Source organism: Photinus pyralis, unplaced genomic scaffold (genome assembly GCF_008802855.1).
Source record: "Photinus pyralis isolate 1611_PpyrPB1 unplaced genomic scaffold, Ppyr1.3 Ppyr1.4_LG7, whole genome shotgun sequence".
In the NCBI taxonomy this organism is placed as follows: Eukaryota; Metazoa; Arthropoda; class Insecta; order Coleoptera; family Lampyridae; genus Photinus; species Photinus pyralis.
The window spans coordinates 32,823,453-32,832,208 of NW_022170738.1; positions in this window are offsets into that span (position 1 = coordinate 32,823,453).

Sequence of the window (8,756 nt, forward strand, 5' to 3'; positions counted from 1 at the left end):
TATCACATTTTGAAAAAATTCGAACGAAATTACTCTTTGAAAAATCTCAATGACAGAACAAAATACGGCCTGTTTGACTTGTACTTCCACGTACTTGATTGACATGTTAAATTAAGAAACAAACAATTCTGTCCAACCGTTAACTCTCTTATCAATATAATATGTTAATTTAGAGGATTTCAAGTGCTAGTAGTGAAAAAAATAGTATATATACCACGGTAGAGAAGTCTATTACTTCGCACCTTACACCCCTCGGCGCAAGCGCCTCGAGATGTAATCTTGGTGCTCAGGCAATAATAGTGGACTTCTCTACCTTGATATATAACAAAACCTTGGTGAATTTTTCTCAACTTTCTGGCGGTGCTAAAAAAGTTGTTATGGCTCATAAAATATTATGTTTTTCAATCAAGAAGAATGGGTCAAATACAGTGTGAGCAACAATGATTGAAGCGTGCGTCATCACCGCTTGTTCCTATTAATATAAAAACTACCTTCTTTGTATGGAGTTGTATACGAAAATGACGTTCTGCGCTGTCACAGTGACGTGCGTCTATTCGTATTTCGTATCTTGTATCAAATCAGCATATGCTATGAGCGGCACATTGCCAATTTAGCTGAAGCGGCACGCTTCAATCTTTGTTGCTCACTCTGTACAATTTTACATAAAAATACCTAATATAAGTATTTTAAAGGTAAATTTGCCTCAAATCAAATCAGGGATCTCGCGCTCCCCCTTAACAAAGCTTCGCGCCCCTTCAGGAGGCGCGCTCCCCAGTTTGGGAATCACTGATCTAGAGCAACTATGGTGGAGTTGATGGTGTCTGTCTGTCTGTGAACACTATAGTTGGTAAACGCTTGGACCAATTCGGTTCAAACTTTGCTTAGTTGTGACTTCTTCCCATATAGCACTTATTTTCCACTGTACGTACATTTTTGTTCCATTTTACATACGGACATCCATGGGGCCAATATGTACGTCTGATGTACACACGATCACAAAGTATTCTACAACGTACAAAATACGTACATGGTACGCCGGCAATTTCGGTCAATTGGTGATCATTTAGTTTTCTAATTTCTGTAGCTAGATGCTAGACGGTACGCGTTTGTCATTACCCATTGGTATAAAAGGGGTGATAGTATAGTATTTTGTGCCCTGATTCATTTAGCGTGAAATAATAATATAATGTTAGGTATACAATCACGCGTTGTTTAATAGAAAGTTGACTGAATCACACGGCTACTTCCCAAATAACACAACTACGTACATTGCAAGTACATAGTACGTACAACGCTGGATTTACGGACGTACATTTCACGTACACTAACGGTTCATGTACGTACATTTTTCGTAGGTACATGGTACGTTATATTTGCTACTAAAAAGTACGTACCTATCATGTACAAAGTAGTGCAAAAATAACGTACCATGTACGTGAAATTTACATACATGAACCGTAACTGTACGTGAAATGTACGTCCCTAAATCCAGCGGGGTACGTACTATGTATTTGCGATGCACGTACTTGTGTTATTTGGGTTGGGGAGATTCCATTTTAGGCATGAGTATTCGTAAATTAGATGAAGGAAGATTTTACGTTTTTTTACTACTTGAGAGTAATGCTTGACGAAGGAGAGCTTGTGACCTAATAACAGTATCAGGTACTTGAATTCGAAAACTCCGCGGATTGACCGGTTCCATAGTTGAATTGTCGGATTTCTTTGTGGTTTGGATCCAAAAACCATGTACTTCGTCTTGTCTATTAAGACGACAGTTTGTTGCTACCGGCCCAGTCCGTCAGTCGTTGGAGGCATAAGCATGTTCTTGCCTCCAGGTCGAGCCTGTTGCTACCGGACATCAGCAAATGCGAAAATGTCTACGTAGGGGTGCGGTAGGTGTTGTCCGAGGAGAGCTTCCAAAGCGTAGGACCAAAGACCGAACCTTAGTGGCAACTTTTACTAACAAACTAGAGGCGGACATCTTCAAGGCTCTCGAAGGAAAACGGATCGAACGATCCGAAAGATAGCTACGAATGACGAGAGCATTCGTTACAAATTTCGATCATTTAATGCTCCGGTAATTTTACCGAAAACCGCCATCAAATATCGATGCGCATTCGTCCTGATGTTATTTACTAGTTTTTGCACACAGTCTGTTGACTTTCGCCCGGAAATAAAGCCATATTGATGGGAATTTAAAAAGTGTTTAGGTGGGAATTCGTCATACAGTCTTTGGAGGAGAATTCTCTTGAATAGCTTTAATAAAGTTATCGGTCCGTACGAGTTGGAATTGGCGAGATCCTTCTTACCTAGTTTTAGAACAGATGTAGGTTTGCTAGTTTTACAGCAATTGAATAGTTCGACGAGAATATCAGAAAGAGTCTTCAGCAACGTTCTTAGTGCGTTTCCGTGAATTTCTTCCAGCCCGGGAGCTTTATTTTTTGGGATTCTTGGCGTTTGTGCAAGGATATCTTGCTCAACGCCTCAATGTGCACACTTTTTTTAGCGTGTGCAGTCTTTCACACCATCAGGATGTTACAACGGCTCGAGCAATAAGCAACCCCCCGTTTAAGGCATACGTGGTTCGGACCACGGGCCAACCCTGTCAGCCTCCCTGCAGTTTCGTCTACCTCTTGACCATCGTGACACGTAGCACCATGGGGAAGGTTCTACAACCATCTCCCTAAAGATGGTTTCGATACGCACTAAGGATTCTAGCATTTCGGATCTTTTAGAAACAGGTTGATACAGGGTTGGCAAAAATCTAGGTTTTTGTATGCTTTGGGTGGGGTTTTGGGTAGTTGTGTTGGGTTTTTGTGTTTTTCTGGGGTAATTGGGTAATTTTTGGGTATTTGTCGAATTTTCGGAACTCTAACCTCAAATTATAGAAAAATAACATTAATTTTGAACTTAATACTGCCCGATAAAGTAGAAAAGCTTGTAAAAATAATAAAAATGAGCCACTTTAAAAAAGAGAAAAAGTTGTTTTAAGTTTTTAATTATAATTTTTATTTTATTTTGTTCCTAATGAATAAGCCGTTTTGTATTTTTTATTTTAATGGAAATTTTTTTTGAAACTAGGAATAAGAATATAAAGACTGATCTATCAGTGCCTGTCTGTTTCCAAGTAAACTACATTATATTTTGTTGTTAAATACTATATAAAAACTGTCTCGATTTTGTCTCATTCTGTGTCTCAAATTCTTTGGGCTTTTGTATGGGTTTTTGGGTTGGGTTTTTGTATAGGTCGTTGAGTGGGTTTTTGACACAAAAACCCTGTGGGTTTTTTAAATGGGTTTTTCGTTTTGTCAACCCTGGGTTGATATTGGTGTCTGGTAAGCAGGTGGTTCACCTCCCTATGCATGCGCCCAACCCACTCCCGGCGCACACTCGTAATCAAGGTACTTCCCATTCCTCCAGCTTTCGGGACCTACTCCACTTCTTAGCTCTGCCCCCCCCCCCCCCACCATGATCCTCGCCGGTGCAATGTCGGCGATCACCAAAACGTCGTCCTTTGTAGCAGTCCGATAGCCGCGACGTAGCAACTTATTCATAAAGATTGAAGTGATGTCCTTGTCTAGCGTTGCCCCCCCCCCTCGTTCGGCACTGTGTCATTACCGACTTACGTAACATGGCAGACTTGATCGACAAACGTCAAGCTTCTGTCGATAACCACGCCAAAGATCTTATTGGATTTCTCGGCCCTGGTTTCCTCGCTCAGTATGTCAACGCCTACCGCCTCCAACCTTTTCCTGCCTGTCAAAATGGCGAACCTGATTTTTTATCCGGCTGCCTGCTCTTCATCCAGTTAGCTGTTTCTGCGGCAGCACCTTTCATTCGCGCCACCGCCATCCTCACTTTGAGATCGCGCGCTATAACTGTGAAATCGTCGGCAAACCCGTCGTACACCGTGTTTCACAGAGTAGGTACTAGGACCGACCCTTGAGGAACCCCCGTCGTAATCTCCAGTCCTTGTATTTCCCCACCCGGAGCGATGACATGCGCTATGATTATGTGTACAAAATATGTCCCGCCGTCCGTATCGTACAAATAGAGAAATTTTCAATTTTTCAAATTGTAACGGTTTGTTTCCTGCTTGAATATTTTTCCCAATAAATGTACTCTCGTTTCTATTTGATATTCTTATGCCATCTTCTTTGTAATACACTAGTTTTAGAGGTAAGTTAATTATTCTAGTAAAGTTGTTAGTATATATTTCTTATTGCTTTAGTTCTTTATGTCGCCGCCCGAGGTCGTGCAGTGTTTTCTATGGCATTGGTTACATGCAAATATTTCTTTTGGGACATTATTACTTTTCTGACTACGCATCTATCTGATAAAGGGATTAGTGTTTTGACTTTACCATATTATCTTTGGAGCGGTTTTCTCTTTCTCTCTCTGATGTCGGTTGTGGCTCCATTCAAACGTTTTTACGGATTCGTATTTGCATTTAAACAATACAACACTCAACCCATATTAATAATAATAATATATTGGTTTTCTATGCCATAGTATGTTTCCCGATAAGTGTGAAGTGAGGAGGTGAGATTATTCTCACTTCTTTTTCCTTGACTAAGTACTTAAATGCAAACGAATACATGGGAGTACTTCGAACCTATTAACTATAAGAACGCAGATTTGTATTAGGGGTTGAAATGCACAATGGTTGAAGGCTCAAGGGCCCTACTGACAGCTGCCCTAAAATGATAGGTCTGTTTCTTACAGCACCAAGTTTAAGGCACATTTTGGCTTTACTTAACTAACTTATTTAAAGCATTTGAGCCTTTGTATAGCCAGTGTAGTTTTCAGATTTTCAGTTATGAGGATTTTTTAAAAAACTGTAGGGTTATCATTAAATGTCGCTCTACTAGGTCTAAGTGTATCACATTCAAATTAAAGGTGCTCTTTAGAAGAAGAATCGGCTTTTCTCCACGATCAATCAGATCACCACTAACACTAAAAGTGTTTCTTAATATTAAAACCCTGTGGTAGAAGGTAGGAAACTTTCAAATTAATCGTCTGGAAAATATGAAAGTTCGAAATTTTGCAATCTGAGATATCGAGAACTTTGGGAATAATAAGATAATATATGTCTAAAAATAGGCAACTTAATGAGCGTTGATTAAGATTTCGAAAATTTGGGAACCTGATAGCACCTAGGAACTTTCACAGGATAGTATACCCAGGACTCGATCGAAGCTTACTTATTGTAGATAATTCTTGGTGATATTATACATTCTGGCGAATCCTGTTTAAATTTTAGGATTCGTTTGTAGATTAGGATTGTGATTGCTACCAGTAATCCTAACTATGTTAGGGATCCTTTAGAGCAATCTTAGAGGTCTGTGGTTTTTCATAAACTAGACCGACTTGGAAATTTTGGGAACTGATAGTAACTGCCCGGCCAGAGACGCCGTTTGTTTCACGTGCGGTAACCGGGGACACTACGGCAAAAGGTGTAGGGTAAAGGGTGTAAACGGTCACAGAAAAGAGCGGACACACAAATAGTAACCCATGTAAGAAGTAGAATTTCGTTTACATAGATCCTGAGAATGAGGAAGAAGAGCATCCAGGAAAAGGAGACCGTCCTTTATGATTTTGAGCACTAAGCAACCACCAGTGCTTACAATTTGTATCAGTCAATCAACAGGACGATAATAATCCAAGCCAAAATTGGGGAAGTCGTCATATAAAATTACTGATTGATTAGGGCTCTAAAGCCAAGACCAACGGTCCGGACTAAATAAAAACGGAGCTGCAATGTGGAACATAATTAATATAAATAGAAAATTATCATTTGATTGAGTCTGTTTGTTTATTCATCTTCCACATTAAAAACAAGACTTTGTTACAGCAGATACTGAGAGAAGGGGTATAAATATAAGTGAACTCGTGTTAGTAAGTTAAGCGGTTCGACATGCATCTCAGACGCTGAACCTACGGTAGTTGTCTTGTGGAGTCGAACCGTGCGTTGGCTTCGCTGCGATACCTAGCGGAACGAAAATTTTACCGTGAACCAAGTATCATCCCCATTAAAGAATACACGAAAGCTCATCGAGCATAAACAATCGAGGTATTTATAAACAATTGCCTTATCGTAGTTGTCCCATTGTAGAATGCAAATAGCGTCCAAAGTAATTGTGGCTCAATAGTATACCTATACAGCGCTATTTATTGAGAAGTAGACATAGGGATTTATGTGTATTGTTTTCCCTATGTCTACTTTTAAATGACAAAATCACTTCTGAAGGGCGCCTAATTTTATGCAACCAAAATAAGTTTTTAAAACAAATGAAAATCTGACTGTCATATTAATTAATTTGAATGTCGCTTCGTTGGCTTCCGTATTTTTCGTTAGTGCGGGATGTATTCAACTGAAAAAAGTGGATATTGTCAATTGGTAGTGCCGGTGATAGTTTAAGGAGCGCAAGAGATTTATTTTTTGTTAAGCCAAAGCAACAATTTCAAAAAATAATTAATATGACAACCTGATGTTCATTTGTTTTAAGAAGAGATTTTGGATGCATAAAATTAGGCGCCCTTCAGAAGAGATTTTGTCTTCTGTAAGAAAACTTAAATCTTCTTACCCACGACGTGGGATCCCGGTACCATTTCTATATTCAAGTTAAGATATATTTATACTACAATTAGTATTTTAGGCCGAGGCCGAAATAAATAATAAATAAATAAATAAACAAATGTATGGAAAACCAACCAATGAATTTGCCCGATAACAGCTTTTACACACGTGCCCCGATAAAACTTCTTTCTTACGTCGATTTTTAAATTTTAAATGTTTCCTTATTCTTTGAATTCATACACTCATTAAATTACAATAACCACCCTTAAATTACTAACACAAATACACAATTTACAATACAAAAATCTAAACATTACAATAACCATTAAATAAAATCTGAAATTCTGTGTCCATTTGATAAAGTGTCCCTAAACAAATAAATTAAAACATGCTACAGGATATTCTGCCTGAAACTTTCAATGCTAAACCTAATTACGTTTACAGCACGTAAATTTTCAAATACAGGGTGGCTCGCTCTCATTGTCGGCATTATTTCAACCTAGGGAAAGGAATACTTACAAAAATACTTACTGAGACAATGTAGACTAAATTATTTTTGTTCTGTTCCTGATAAAGGTAAAGAAACTGAATGGGTTGAACATAAACACTAACCGTGGTAAAATGATAACTGAAATCTATTGCAATTTAATTCAAAAATATGTCAAATCGTAATACCAGCTCGTAGTCACAAAACAATTATCGAATTATTTTATTTTATTTTATTGCCTTTATTTATATCGAAACCTTTATGCACAAACGTTAATCTCACGGATGAGTAACGTCGAAATAAAACCCTTGAATCCCCGACCGCAGCCGTCTGAATTCAGAAGGGCGCTCTCTGCCAATAATCTACATTCAGATAAAAACACAAAACAAAAGAGAGCATATAAGTGCGAGAAAAATCTAACGTTCGACACGTCGAGTAACTCGAATACTGAAAAATCGTCACTCAATCGTAAACAATAATTCAGTTTACGTTAGAGAGCAAAAGCAAAATTTTGATTAACAACGACCTGTCGGTAATATACAAAACTAATCGTTAACGTTAATTTAAACTTAAAGAAGGTATTAAATAATTTTCCAATAGGTGATGCAATCCAAAAGCCGGGTAGATCGATATTTCACAAAAGAATGTCGATGTAGATAGCAATATTCAGGTAGACAACAACGAAGTAACAGGAAGACAAGAGAATGAACCAGAAAACAAAAGCCTAAAATCATTATTCGAAGTCAAGGTTATTACGCAATTGTTAATACATGTCGTAAAACGGTTTAACTTGTAGAAAAATCAGCAAAAAGCGTTTTGATGAAGTAGATATATCAGCAAACATGCGAAGGAAAATGTCACAGCAAAACTTAAATGGCGGCGTGTTCTTTTACAAGTAACGATTGAATCTGTTCTAGTGCGCAAACAAGCGTTAAGAAGAGTAGGCAACAACTTTAAAATAGTTAACTTGTATGACCTCTAGCGGTAGAATAAAGAAAACTATGAGAAAATCTATGGCGATAGTGTAAGCCACAGCGAATTTATAGAGAAAGTATACAGATGGCGTAACTGTTACTAAAGGGAACATAACAATTTAAAAAAAAACGTTACAAAGTTGTGAATATGACCCATTCCCTCTTTTGGCGAAGGGCGCAGTTACGCAACGCCACTTGACACGAATCTAACAATCCTAATTATTCAATGAGTTCGCGAGTGTGTACGCGTGAGTGATTCCCGAAACTAGGTAAATGTTTCCCTTATTTTCTATGTAATGGTATCACTATATAGGTAGGGTGTAGTAGGTGCTTTATATTATAAATTTGAATTTGCAGGGCTTTTGTCTAAGGTTGCGCAATGCTTGTAAATGAGTTTGTCATTTAGGGGTAGCTAGATCCATAATGCTTTCTCATGTAGGGACGTAGCTTCAATTACGTTTATAATCCTGTGCAATCATTTTGATTTGGTGGAATTTTCCTTTAACTTAACTAATATTCTGTTTTGAATTCAGAGTTATATATGATTGGTTAGCGGGAGGTTGAAGATTAATATACAGGGTGTTTATTGAACTTACAGATTTTGTGTACGCACTTAGAGTTCTATGGAACTTTCAACGCGTATTTTAAATTTTAACAATACACAGGAAAGTGATTTCAAAAATTCAATTATGATTTTTGTTATCGGCTTGTGTGA